Source organism: Neodiprion virginianus, chromosome 2, assembly GCF_021901495.1.
Source record: "Neodiprion virginianus isolate iyNeoVirg1 chromosome 2, iyNeoVirg1.1, whole genome shotgun sequence".
In the NCBI taxonomy this organism is placed as follows: domain Eukaryota; kingdom Metazoa; phylum Arthropoda; class Insecta; order Hymenoptera; family Diprionidae; genus Neodiprion; species Neodiprion virginianus.
Genome location: NC_060878.1, coordinates 16023553 through 16036812, shown reverse-complemented (window position 1 = coordinate 16036812; position 13260 = coordinate 16023553). Strand labels below are relative to the sequence as shown.

Below are 13260 nucleotides of genomic sequence, written 5' to 3'. Positions count from 1 at the left end.
CGTTATTGAGCGTCGTGTCGTTTCGTCAAGGGGCCATGCCCACGACCCAGCCTTTATCAAATTTCTAATAACGGAAATAATTGTTATTGAGATCCAGCCAGGGGGTGCTCAGACTTCCGTGGAACCCGTTGAAAATAAATCGGGGGGGGGTGGGGGGGGGGATGATCTTGCTGTTTTATCGTACGATCATCAGCGCCGTTGAAATACGGGGTGGTTCGCTTAGGTTTACCTAGAGCGAATAACTTGGAAACAAAGCATTTGAGAGAAAAGTGTTGGGAACAAAAGTTTCATCATTTTTGTAGCGGGATCTAGCGGACGTAATTTTTTTATCAGGTCAGTCGTGGAGTTCGAGGAGAAACGAAGGTCAAGTTCGTTCTTTTTTTTTTTTTAATAGATTCTCCCATTTTTTTTTTTTTTTTTCACAGATTCGTATTGTATGTGAAAAGATGAACAATTTTTCGTTTCGAACGTTTTTTTTTTTCTTCGGTCCAGTTTTTTTGAGAGTAATCAGGCATTCGTAAAATTTACGAATACTACCTCTTAAATAAATATATTTCGGACAAACCACGTGAAAAACATGATAAACTGAACTGACCTGAAAAAAAATTATATCCATTTGATCCCGCTTCAAAAACGATGAATTTTTTGTTTGAAACACTTTTCTCGAAAATGCTTAATTTCCAAATTATTCACGTTTGTCAACTTAAATGGACCACCCTGTATATTGTGACGGTACACACGAATTCCGGTCGAATCGAATCCGCAAAATTCGACAATCAATTCTCAGAAATGCGCGTGCGTCAATCTTGTTCAATTGTCCATTCATTTCATAAATCACATATATTCCGTACCACGGATCATTTTATGCAACTTTTCGACGTACCAATTACAGTTTCAGTTTCCATGAATAAAATCTTATGAAAAATTATCAAGTTTCTGAAAGAAAAAGTCTTGGACTACGCTTTGTTAGCTTATAGAATTGATTGGGGACTTTGAGAACATAGTTCGATTTTCTTTTCTCGGATGTCACTGGAGGTGAAAAATTTAATTCAAGGGATTTTTTACGCGGTCTGCGATATCGAATAAAGACTATTACTTGTCCCGTCCAGAATAAGAAAAATTCTTCCTCCTCGAGGTGTGACGTGATACCAATAAATTATATACCCGGTTCCGAATCGCCTTCGCGCCTTTTAAGCACGGTTCCTGGTAAAACCGAGATCGAGTCTGCCTGCGGGGTGATAAATTCGGGACAACCGCTCGTACACACGCCACAAAATGGTTGGTCAGTTCAGTCTGGTTTCATTCGATTGGGCCCGACTCAGTCCAGCTATAAAACATTCAAGTACTGAATTATTTCTTACAACCTTCTTTATCGGTTCGATTTCTTTCAAGGCTGCTATCCGTCTATAAGCGCACCTCCTAGACGACGGTGAAATATTCCAAACGAACAAACTTCTGCGCCCAGTTTACAGATCCATTTTTTTAAACGAGACATAATCAATCCGAAATTTGATAATCTAAAGAAGATAACCTGATTTAAAATTTGAGAAATGTCGTGTTCAACTATGGAAGTATTTTTTCTTCATCAATGTCAGTATGAATCGATCAGAGGCGACAAAATTAAAGTACACAACTTTGAACGGGGTTTTTTGAAGCTTGAAATTAGCGGAGATGACCCAAAACGATCAGCTGATTTTGAGTTGTGACGCCATTTTGAAGAACAGCTCTTGGTGTAATATGTAACGAAATCAGTTGATTGAAGTTTTTTGTTTCCTTCACACGTCAGTTTTCAATATTATCAATTGAAGTTAAAAGTAAAGATTACGGTATGGATCCCACGGTTTATTGAATTATGAATTTTTACACTTGGGTTCAGTTGTTTTAACTATGATTAGTTACATGTTATCACACAGTTATTCACACGTAAAACGTCCGCGGCGATGATGAGTTCAAAGTCAATACGAATGCTTATGGCACTATATCTCACAACTTATGTATTTCCTTGACGATAATAGCCAATTAGATTATCGAAAACACCTGACAATCGTAAGGAAGGCTACTTGATAAAACTGCTAGACCAAGACCTATTGTATTTATATTTCTATTTAATAAATTTTCAATCAGCGGTTCTGAAAAATAACTTGTGAGACGTCTGTTCATTTTCAGAATTTATACATATACACGAGTATGTATTTATCACAAGATGTGATTTCTGGTCTGACCAGAAATGTAACGCGTACCGTTCTAGAATGTCGTGATCAGACTGAGATAAGATACGATCAGGCCTTGATTGGAACCAGGTCAGGGTCTCATAACGCTGCAGATTATTTAGTTTATTCCCGACTCAACCATAAAAAGTTAACTTTTTTAACCTCAAAGGCGAGACGAAAGTGGCACATTTTTCCCCGAAACGCATCTGCGGGAAATATGAGCCTAATTTAAAAGTCCCAATTTTCAAATAAATATTGCGCGGCCAAAGTCGAGTCGGAAAATAAAGTCGCATATGTAACACAGGAATAAAAGTCGCCTGTTCCCTGGAATGATAACTCACCCCAAGAATAAATCCACCCGCGGGAATAATCTTCGACTTTATTCCCTTGATACATAATGTACTATTTACATAGATGCAGAGCGAAGGCTAGCAAAACTTAGCAGCTGATATCTGTTAACAGATATCTACGATCTACGAAAATAAAAAATTGCAAAATGTTAATTCGTACAATTTGGCAAGTGGGTGGCCACACTTTAGTTACAAGTCATTTCATACTTTCATCGTGAGAACGTTTACGACTTCCATGACGCCTGGTGGCTGCTCGCGGTACTTGCAATGCGTCAGATTTCGTCAAAGTCAGATCAGGCGCGCTTTAGTGGAGCTTGCATGACCAAAGCCTGCTCAGGCCCAGATCAGACATGCTCTACTCGACATACCTGATATTGACCCGACCAAAGCCACGTCAGGCACGCCTCGGTAAAGGATTCCCGATGACAACCTGACGAGGGCGTCGTGCCTTGGTAAGAAATGCCTGAGACTGACCTGACTAAGGCCAAGTCAGGTGTGACTCAATGAGGCTAACCCGATCAAACTTCTACTCGGGACATTGACTTCGGGGCTACAAAGCGGCGAAAAATTTGAGTATAAGCTTCATCATGGTTTGCCGAAGGGAAGTAAGGGTTCGGGCCGGGAGCGAAGGGGGTGAGGGTCTCATTGGCATTGCAGATGTCAAATGATCGTCGGCTGCTGAGAAACATAGAGCGAAGAGAGAGATGATGGTAAACACCGTTTGCGGCGAGCCATTAGCCGGCTAGAGAGGGATTCCGTGTTGTTCAATTCTAATCAACCGGCACCATCGGCGGCGGCATCACCGCGCCAATCAATTGCTGCAGCAGCAGCTCCTGAATCCCTGACGGCCACAACTCTATTTTACCGGTCGAGGATTAGCTAATGGCCCGCTCGCTGTTTTAACGCGTCAGATTTACAGCGAGCAAAGAGCCGTTTTTTGCCCGACTTCTCTTCCTCCTCGCGGCCCCGGATCCACCCATCTGCGGTCTTCCACCCCGACGATTATTATCATAGTAATGTCAAGGAATAAATCATCTTTCGTTGTCGTAATTGTCCTCCGAAATTTATGCAGAGACGCGGTTATAAGCGTTTCTTCCACGCGCCAAAGGTCCCTGCAACAACAAAAAAAAAATGGAAAAAAAAAATGGAAAAAAAAGAAGGTACACCGTTTCGTTTTTATACCCCTATACATTGCTCCGCGTTTCTTATTATTTTTCCTTGATGTCCTTTTTTCACTTTCACTTTTTCTTCACCTTAACGACCCGGCAAAAAATTACTCACAATATCGTCGAGTTTAATATAAATAGAAAACTGTCAACGTGAATTTATACTTACCTGAAAGTTCGTGACTCATTTTGTCGTATGTATCTACCGCAGTGAAATAAGAAAATTCTTTCTTCTATTCTGAAAAATTGCTAAAACATCTTTCATGAAATTTCAAAAGTAGCCATGAGCAGTTACGATGTGTCTTAAATCAGCTGGGAATAATCTTTGATGATATGGATTACAGGGGGACAGAAAAAACGAGGATACATTCGCATCCACCCCATATTGTCCTACTCTTCGTGAGTTGGACCTTGGTGCAGGAATTCGTATGGCAAAACTCAAAATTTCCCACAATTTGATCAAGAATTCATATTTCTAAGAATACGCAAAGGTTTCCTATTTTTTCCCACCCTGAGTCATTTCTACTGCAAAACTCTAAATTTCAAACCATTTATTGAAAATTAACAAGTCCAAGAATTTATAAGCATCCCATTTTGTCCCGTTCTCTGCAGATCAAACTACCTACAGTAGAGAGAGTAGATTTACAGAATTGTATATTCTACATTACTTGACTAAAAATGAATGCGTTTGAGAATTAGAAAGAAACCTAGTGAGATGACATTTCCCGCATAATAAAGCTGAAAACTCCGGATCATTTGATCGTGAAATGAGTGCATCCAGAGATCGAGTCATCATCTTGTCCTCAGATCTTTTTTCATCATCCTCGGTTGGTTCGGATCAGATTCGCGGACTGTTTGAACCGTTAAGAAGAAACGACCCACGGAGTGAAACTATATCTTACTGGATTTGGAAAACACGTGTCTGCCGGTGATTCTGTTCACCCCGGCAGTGAGTTTCGCTCCAGAAAGCCCCGGAGATCCCGAAGATCCAGCAGGAATGGCGTAGCGGCGGGCCGGGAGGCGGGAAGGGTACTTTAAAGATTGCTGGGGAGTGGAAACGACGACAATATCGTTGATCGTATTCTCCCAGCAATTTACATTTAATTAAACCGAGAGCCGAAGTCGGGTGTCGACGATTCTGCGTGCGATTCGCGCGCCGTTTTTTCCTCCCCTGCGCTGCGGGTAGGTATTGAAATCTCGAGGATAAGGAGAATGCTGCTGTAGATCTGGTTCCACCGACTCAACGGAATACCGAATCATCCTCGGATTCCGTCGATCCAACCCAAGATCTTTACGATTCGAGAGGGATTGTTTTTAACGCCCCACGGTCTGCATGGTGCGTAAACCGCGTCTCCTCTTCTTCTATCCTTCTCTTTTCTTTCTCCTCTCGCTTATTCCACCCCCTGCGATCCAGATTCGAATTAATAAAGTGTTTCCTCGCCCCTGAAAAATGTTTCAGCATCCACCCTGCTTTTTATATCGCTGTAATTCCATCGTGATCTGGTCTCACATCCTTTCTCTTCTTGTTGCCGGGTCTGAATTTCGTATCCCGAGGCCTGTTATTTCATTCTCTGAATCAGCCGCCTATTGTCGGAAGTTTCGAAAATTATTTCCCAAGAAAATTGAACCCCCATATTCCGTTTTTCCTGCACTATCAGGCCTGTCGTAATAATATTCGTTCCGCAAGATTTTGGCTATATATGTATATATGTATTACCGGTGTCTCTTTATTTTGCCCGCAGTGCGAATATCCCGCCACGAGAGTTTCTCCGGATATAATTTCACCGGCTGCTTTACCATTCGCCCGACCGGGGCTGAATGTGTCTGCGAATTTACGATCGGGAACGGTTTCGTCCCGTCCGATTTACCTGCGGATCGAAGTATCGTTCGATCGGTCCCCTGTCGTAGGTCTTGTCGCCAGATGGTGTAGGTGTAATTTTCCGACCAGCTTTGCGTTTTCCATGGTTTTGTTATTGGGGCAGGGTTGAAATTCCGAAATTCGAAAATTTTTGAAAGCGCCAAATTCCGATTTTTTTTACGACGAAACTTGAAGTAAAGAAATTAAACTTTGGGTCCGAAACCCTACGCTCAGAGTTCCGAAAGGGCTTAACTGCGACAAGTCAATGTTCCGAAAGTACGAAGATGAGAAAATTTAAGAATCTGAAACATCGAAATTCCGAATGATCGAAGATTTTCCGTTCGTGAATTTCTGACTTGGCGAAATTTTACCACTTTGATCATTCTTTGTTTTTTAGGTTTTCGATATTTTTACGTTTGGAATCCCGGTGAGTCCGATTTTTTACACCCACTACGCTGTGTGAGTATATTTCAACTTTCGAAATTTCACTCTATCGAAACTTTATTTTTGGAGAATTCTGCTCTACGCTAACTTGAATTTTCGGAACTTTGAGTCGTCCGAAACTTCGTTCTTTCGCAAAAGTTTCACTTCTTTACTCCAAGTTTCGCCAGCAAATAATTCGAAATCAGGCGCTTTCGGAACTTTTCACATTTGGAAAGTCGACTCCGCCCCGTTTCATAATGTCGAGTCGTTTTTTATGAGCTCGAAAATTAGATATCCATGGTTTTATTCCGATCACTTTTCACACACCGACTGCTGCTTACTTGTTCACGATCATTCTCAGCTCACCGACTCACACTCTCGTCCCTTTACGAGGGCCCGACGTCACTGCGTATTCTCGAGGGTTGGGAATAGCGAGGGTAGAAGTGGAGTGACAGTTTCGCCGCTCGATCATAAAACATTGTAAAAGTATGACGTACGTGAAGATGAGATTGGTATTGACTCTATCCGAGGGAGGACGAGTGGTATTCGTTCATCGTGTTGTCAGTTGCGTACCGCCAGTGTGTGGATCTCGAATTTGCCCAGGACCGGGTTTCCGGTTTTAGTACTCGGCATATAGAGAAAGCACCAAAACTCATCGTTTGAAGCCAATAATCGTGTAGTAATACTGCAGAAGCGTTGCTACAACATTTCTATACTGAAAATAACAGTTACAAAACACCGGGGTAAATGCGTTGTGATCTTGCACTTGAGCTCGGTACATTGTTGAAATGTTAAAAATTTATATTGGTATAATCGCGAATCGAAGAGCGAAAGTCGAAATGTCGCTGCCTGCAGAATTCCAAAAACATTGAGAATCGCATCTGAAATATATTAAAAACTTTGCCAGGTTGCGTAGCTCGAGTATTTCTAAATTTGTAAATTCACGTTGCGATAATGTTTCTGCGTTACTTCAATGATTACAAAGCATCGCTGCTGCAATATTGTCAAATATTTGTGAATCATTTGAAACGTCAAAAAATTAAATCGCTGCGGCGTCGCGGCGACATTACGTGTCGTATGTATTGGGGGGGTGAAAATGAACTTGATGTTCTTTATTCCACTCGTAACACGATGTTGGTGTTAATTTGGTTTCTTTTTTTTACGCCGACACCGTCAGACTCGTTATTATCATCATCACCGCGATACGCCCGGCGTACAGTTGTCGCAATGAATATAGAAGGACTGTGCTGTTTTGAAGGGAATGGCTATCCATCTATCTATCAAACCTGTCCGTCGACGGAGTGACAGCGTCGCGACGTCGAGTCCAGTCCAGTCACTCGCTCTTGCAGTCCGGAAATTAAATACTGCCCCCAGGCCGATGCCTGCGCAGAGCCTATATTTACATGGTTCGGGCTTTTCAAACAAAGATACGAAAGTTTGCACAAAAGCTCATCCCTCCGTCGTCCGGGACTTCACGTTACGGTGTATTATGTTATTGATATCAGCGAGTCCACTCGTGAATTTCGTTATGTTGTCACTCGTCGTAAGTAAAAGGGATGAAAAGAATTCCAACAACGGGCAGACCTCACTCACGAATCAATCATTTCGATGAAATATTTCGCTGACGGTTCAAATGACGTCAAATGGCTGTGAACTTTTCTTGCCAATGCATCGATAACAAAAGATTTATCAATTCAAACATCATCTGAATTTTGCAAAGACGATTGTCTGCTTTGACTGTTTAGTTGGACTATTAATAATGCCAGCTTGAGCTTGTAATAATGGTTAATCAATAACGATAAGACATATATCAAACAATTTTCTATTCCCACATGAAACGTAACGGTGCGATCAATTTTTTTTATTTTTTTGTTTATTTAAGGTTTAACAATTTGTAAACAAAATTTGACGTACCGAAACTAGATATGTAAACAAAATCATTCATTCAGCCATTCGGTTGTTTATAATCACTTATTCAATTTATAAATTACATGTCAAAAGGATGTATAACTTTAAAACTGTAAATTTGATTTGTCTACCTCACGTTAAACTTGTTTTTTTTTTTCACTAAACTTTTCTGAATATTTTTACTTAGCTTTTATATGTGCAAAGAAATATGACGTTGTTTATATATATTCGCTTCGTCATATTTCTTCTTTCTACTAAGAAATTCGCTGCTCTGGTAGTCAATGACAAATGCGACTGAGAGTCACGGACACAGGTGCGAATTGGACGATGACCAGAGCGCGTGTAAATAATCAAAAATTATCTGTGTAATCGTATCAAAATATTTCAAAAAAAAAAAAAAAAAAATAACTGTGCGAATAAAAGCTGTAAATTTCGTTTTTCTATTTACAGAGAAACTCATCGTAGTCTTTACTCCGCAGCACGAAAGTCGTATGTTTAAACATATCAGTCGTGTGAAGACGGAACACCTTCGCAGGTTTCAAAGATCAATCGATCGATTTTTGTTGTACACGGATGCTCTTGATTTCCACTACTTGTCAACGGTGAATATCTTCGTTAATATCGACGATTTAGAAATTTATATTGCATCGATTGGCTCGTTACCAAGAATTTTAACACCACATTTTATTCAAACACCATCGGCACCTCGATTACTCGATTTTATTTGGTTCTTATTTCGATTTTACGAGGATGAAATTTGAATCGTTACCGGCTTCTGAGTTTCAAATTGTCAGGTTCGCGTTACTGTGACTTTTGAAGGTCAATCGCAAGCATCAAGACTTGGAGGCGTAGTTTCACAGATTGGTAGAATCCTTTGCTCAACCCTCCACCCCTCATCCCTTCCATTCTCCACCGTTTCGGTTGAATCTTGGAATTGGGGCTTGGCTCGTGTTCGGGGTCGATGCTGTGTTAGTTATCATTCCGACCAGGCGCAAGGCAGAGACTTATCTCGTGACTTAGCGCTACCAGAATCAGCCAAACACTCAGTCCCGGCCCGGTCTGGATATGGGGCAAATCGTGACGGATTCGGACAGCTTTCGATCCGGCCCAGCGAAGCTAAGTGACAAAAGTTTGAACCAAGGCTCGCTCGGCTTACGATTAGCTCCTCTAACCACACAGCATGCGAAATGTTCCGAAAACATTGCGGCAGCGTAAGTTTGAGAGATTTGAAATATTGCAGATACATTGAAGAATGTCGTTGAAACATTGCAAAATGTGTCCTGCAATAAATTGACGCTGTTGAAATTGACCAAACGCCGTTGCCCGGTGTCAACTACTATAGAATTGTTTTTGTCGTCGATTTAGAAATCTAGCGTCAGATCGTTATCGTTTGACACTTACAAATTTTTTATACAAAGTTCATACCTCATTTCTCGTACAGTGTTACTTTGCAAGGCTTGCAATGTTTCAGGAACAATGCAGCAATTGTACATTCAAAACATTTCAAAAAAATTGCACAATATTTCAGGAAAATTGCATGACAGGTGAAAAATGTTGCGATTACTTTGGAAAATTTGAAGTATTACGGAAACATTGGAGATATTTCAAAAATCTTTCACAACATTGCGGAAACATTGTAGCAACGTAACTTTGCAATGCTTTTAATGTCGCAACGGCGTGAGTTAGCAACATTTGAAATATTTCTATTTAAAATGGACGAAATTAATTTTCAAGGTTTTCAAACAATTCAAAAACACTTTAACGTTAAGCGATTCTTCTGCAACGATGAATTGTACACTCAGCAGCGATGTCCTATTGCGCACATTTTTACACACAGTGAGAGAAATATTTAGTTCCAGTTACCGCGCAGTCCTTAACTATTTTCACTTTTTATCACAATCGAAAAATATAGTTCTAGGTACAAATTGAAAATTAGTCTTGTAGCTGTTACCAGAAAGTCTAATATCCGTTACTGTTCTTTCTCATTACGATCACTTTTACTAAATTTTCTTGTAACTGTTGCGATAATTTATTGCTTGTGCAACGATAAATTGATGTTAAAGCCTTGTGTAACTAAAAAAGTACAGTAAACCGAACAAACCGATTTTGCGTTGCAATTACCAAAAAAGGATCGACAATAGCGCAAAATGATTAGGCGTACCTAGTTTTTCGCAATTCCAACAATATTCCAACAGTTTTTTTTTAACGATACCTGTTTTACTGAATATTTCCAGTTACTATATAACAAATGAAATTTTTCTCAGTGCACACTTGCAATATTGCTGCAATGACTTGCTGGTATGTTTCTAAAAAATGCAAAAACACCCAAGACATGTTTCAGCAACGTTTGTTTTCCAATTTGAAACTGGTCACTTTATGCAATATAATTTCAGCTCTTGCGACACTGCAAGGAAGGCGTGGATGTCCCGATTAATTACTTCCAACTGCAGGTCCAGCCGAGTTGGCATCTGCGTTCATCGCGTGTGCAACTAAACGAGGATTGCACACTTCCCTTGCTATGCGAATTCTCGAGTAAACGGCACTGAAGGAATTCGCCCCCGAAGAAAATTTCCTTTGGTAGTAAGCGGTACTTGAACCTGCTGCAATACTGCACGGTGCAATTATGTGTGTCCCATTTTGTGTAACATGTCCCGATGAATAGAGGAAGGTACAAAATACCTGGTTTGGTTGGTTTGACGATTCACGACCGATGCTTATAATATTCTTGGCCGATCGAATTACCGAAGCAGTGATTTTTCGATCTCGATCGTGACTCGGAAAAGTGCACTAATCGTCGAATGATCACTTCGGAATGAAATGATGAGGATAAATTTTGGCGTGCTTAGATGAGCGAAGGAAATACCAGAGCTTTTGACGCGTTGCTAATTCAGGACAAAAGCTGATAGAGAAAATACAGGAACGGTAACTGACGCGGGTTTTATCAATGATGCGATTGAGACTTTGGAAAGGATTTTTCGGCTCTTTATTTCTCTCGGGATGAGGCGAGTGTGACGATAGAAATGAACGGCTGTCGAAGAGCGCTCGCTATTAGGAGAAAGTTGTGAAAAAAGAGAGAAGGCACCTTTACCGAGTCTCGAAGACGCCAACGCCCGAGTGAAAACATCGAGACGCCACTTACATATTATTGTGTTTTCGTAGAAGCACTCAAAAACTGAAAACTGAACACCCCGGAGACTGGAAATGGAAAAACAATGTAAAGGCGTGTGGAGAATAAAGAAACACTGCCCGAGATACACCCTTGGGACTTGAAAGCGGGAAAATGATAGAGTGGGAAGTTAGAGGGGGAAAGAAGGCTCGAAAAAGGATGCAGAGAAGGCGCGTGATGAAGAAATTCAAGTCGAGGCTTCGAGATCAAGGCAACTTTGTTCAGCTTTCTATCCTCTCAATAAACAAATTTTTCCCTACAATGCCGAGAAATTAGGGATTTTTTTATCATTCTGGGATCCGTAACATCGTCGAAACATCGCGACGATATTTTTGTGTTGCAGTTGCAGTTTTTTAGAATATTGCGGAAGTTATGCATTCTTGATTATGTGCACGGAAAAAAAAATTCTGTTCGGCGAGCTGTATTCTACAGCTCCAGTAACTATACGCACTCTACGGTCTACCTTGTAGTTACAGCAACTATATATTAGTCAGGTCTGATAGCTGCAAGTTGTTCAGCTCTCACAGCTGAATGGTTTTGCTCTAAGAGCTGTAAGTTGCGCTGTGCTCTGGTGCGTTGACATATTTCATAACCTTCAAATTTCATGAGTATGATTTAAATACAGTTGATAGATAATTGTTTAAATAGTCCATTCAAATATGTAAATGACACTGAATAAATAATGATAATAATGATGAAAAATAATACTAATAGCAATATAATTGTACTATTTAATAATAAGCGCTGTGAGCGGAGCCGAAAAATTCTGGTCTAGCTCTTCGAACGAAGCTGTTTAGCTGAGAGAGCTGAACAACGTACAGCTATGACAGCTGACTAACAGTCAGTTATACGAACCATGCAGTGCTCTTCCAATAACAGAACGTTTAGTTCGACGAACTGTTTACAAGTAACTATCTAATATTTAGTTCCACGAGCTGAATTTTTTTTTCCGTGTGTCTTCGATCGGAGCATTGCTGATACATTGCAGCAATCTTTCAGTTTCGGTCCGCAATTTTTCAGAAATATTTCTTATAAAACATTGCAAAAAGGTTATGCGAAAGACAGCAGACATTGAAATTCTGGAGCGTTTTTGCAATGTACTGTGTTAGATTCGAAAGATTTGAAAGTAACACATGAAATTTCGTGAAACAAGTATATCCGAAATATTGGGAACCTCGCAAAGTTAGGTCGTACAATATTCGAATGTTTTTTTATCCCTAAATTGTTCGCCTCATTTCCGATTACGCCAAGATTATGGCCTGATAACTGATGTGATAACCGCTTGGTTTTATCCCCCTTATCGCATTATTTATTCCTCGGTTCTTCTCTCCGCCGTTTCTTGTATGCATTGTTCTCAGATTTTTCTGTATTACGAATTTTCTCCACGCCCGGTTCTTCTAGCGTATCTTTTATGGTTCGCTATACCGACGTTTATCGCTGATAAACATCTTCTCCCGGAACGATAAAATTTGCTTCTAAATCAGCTGAGCATACGCTCGAAAAATGTTCACCGATTCGAAAAATCGTTTTCATTCCAGACTCGTTTTTTTTCGAAGACGATAATTTCTTTTTGCCAGGTCCAGAGGGATTATATTGGTTTAGATAATGTGTTTTGAATCAATTATCGTATGCCACGACGTTTCATGAAAGATGACAACTTTTTCTACCTACCTTGGTAGAATTTTGAATAAGTTTTTAGAATTAAAAAAATTCAAAAGTGACTAATAACGTGAAGTGCTTTTCCAATGTTTCCGTGTCAATATCAAATTATCCTCATTAACTTGGAGAATTAAAAGTGGGCAATGTTGTTTTAACTTAATTATTTACTTCCGAACGTGACTAACTTTCAAACAGTTGAGCAAATTACCACTCCAATAATTTCGAGCATACCCGTAGAACCTACGGAATAAGGTATCTCTGTTATTTTGGTTTCCTTGAATTTCGTTTGAGTCTCGGAAAATCTTAGCCCAAGATAAATTGAAGAAAAGCTTGAAATTGAAAGATAAACAAAAACTTTTTGGACTGGACTTCTTTATAAGAAGAACAAAAAAGAAACAAATTAAAACAAAAAAAGAAAAAAAAAAAAAAAAAACAACTGATTTCAACTCTGATCCCCTGGGATTGAAATTCTTTGCAAGTCAAGCGGCTAATTCACTTTCCAGCTTAACTTTCAGTCATC

At 40.0% G+C, this 13260-nt stretch overlaps 1 long non-coding RNA gene across 1 annotated transcript; it reads left to right on the top strand.

The window, feature by feature from the left end:
- The first annotated feature begins 1539 nt into the window (after positions 1-1539).
- Positions 1540-9902, top strand: LOC124298097 (uncharacterized). Its single transcript, XR_006906728.1, has 3 exons — positions 1540-1552; positions 6516-6519; positions 9753-9902. It is a non-coding gene; the product is annotated as an uncharacterized LOC124298097 (long non-coding RNA).
- The last annotated feature ends 3358 nt before the right edge of the window (positions 9903-13260 follow it).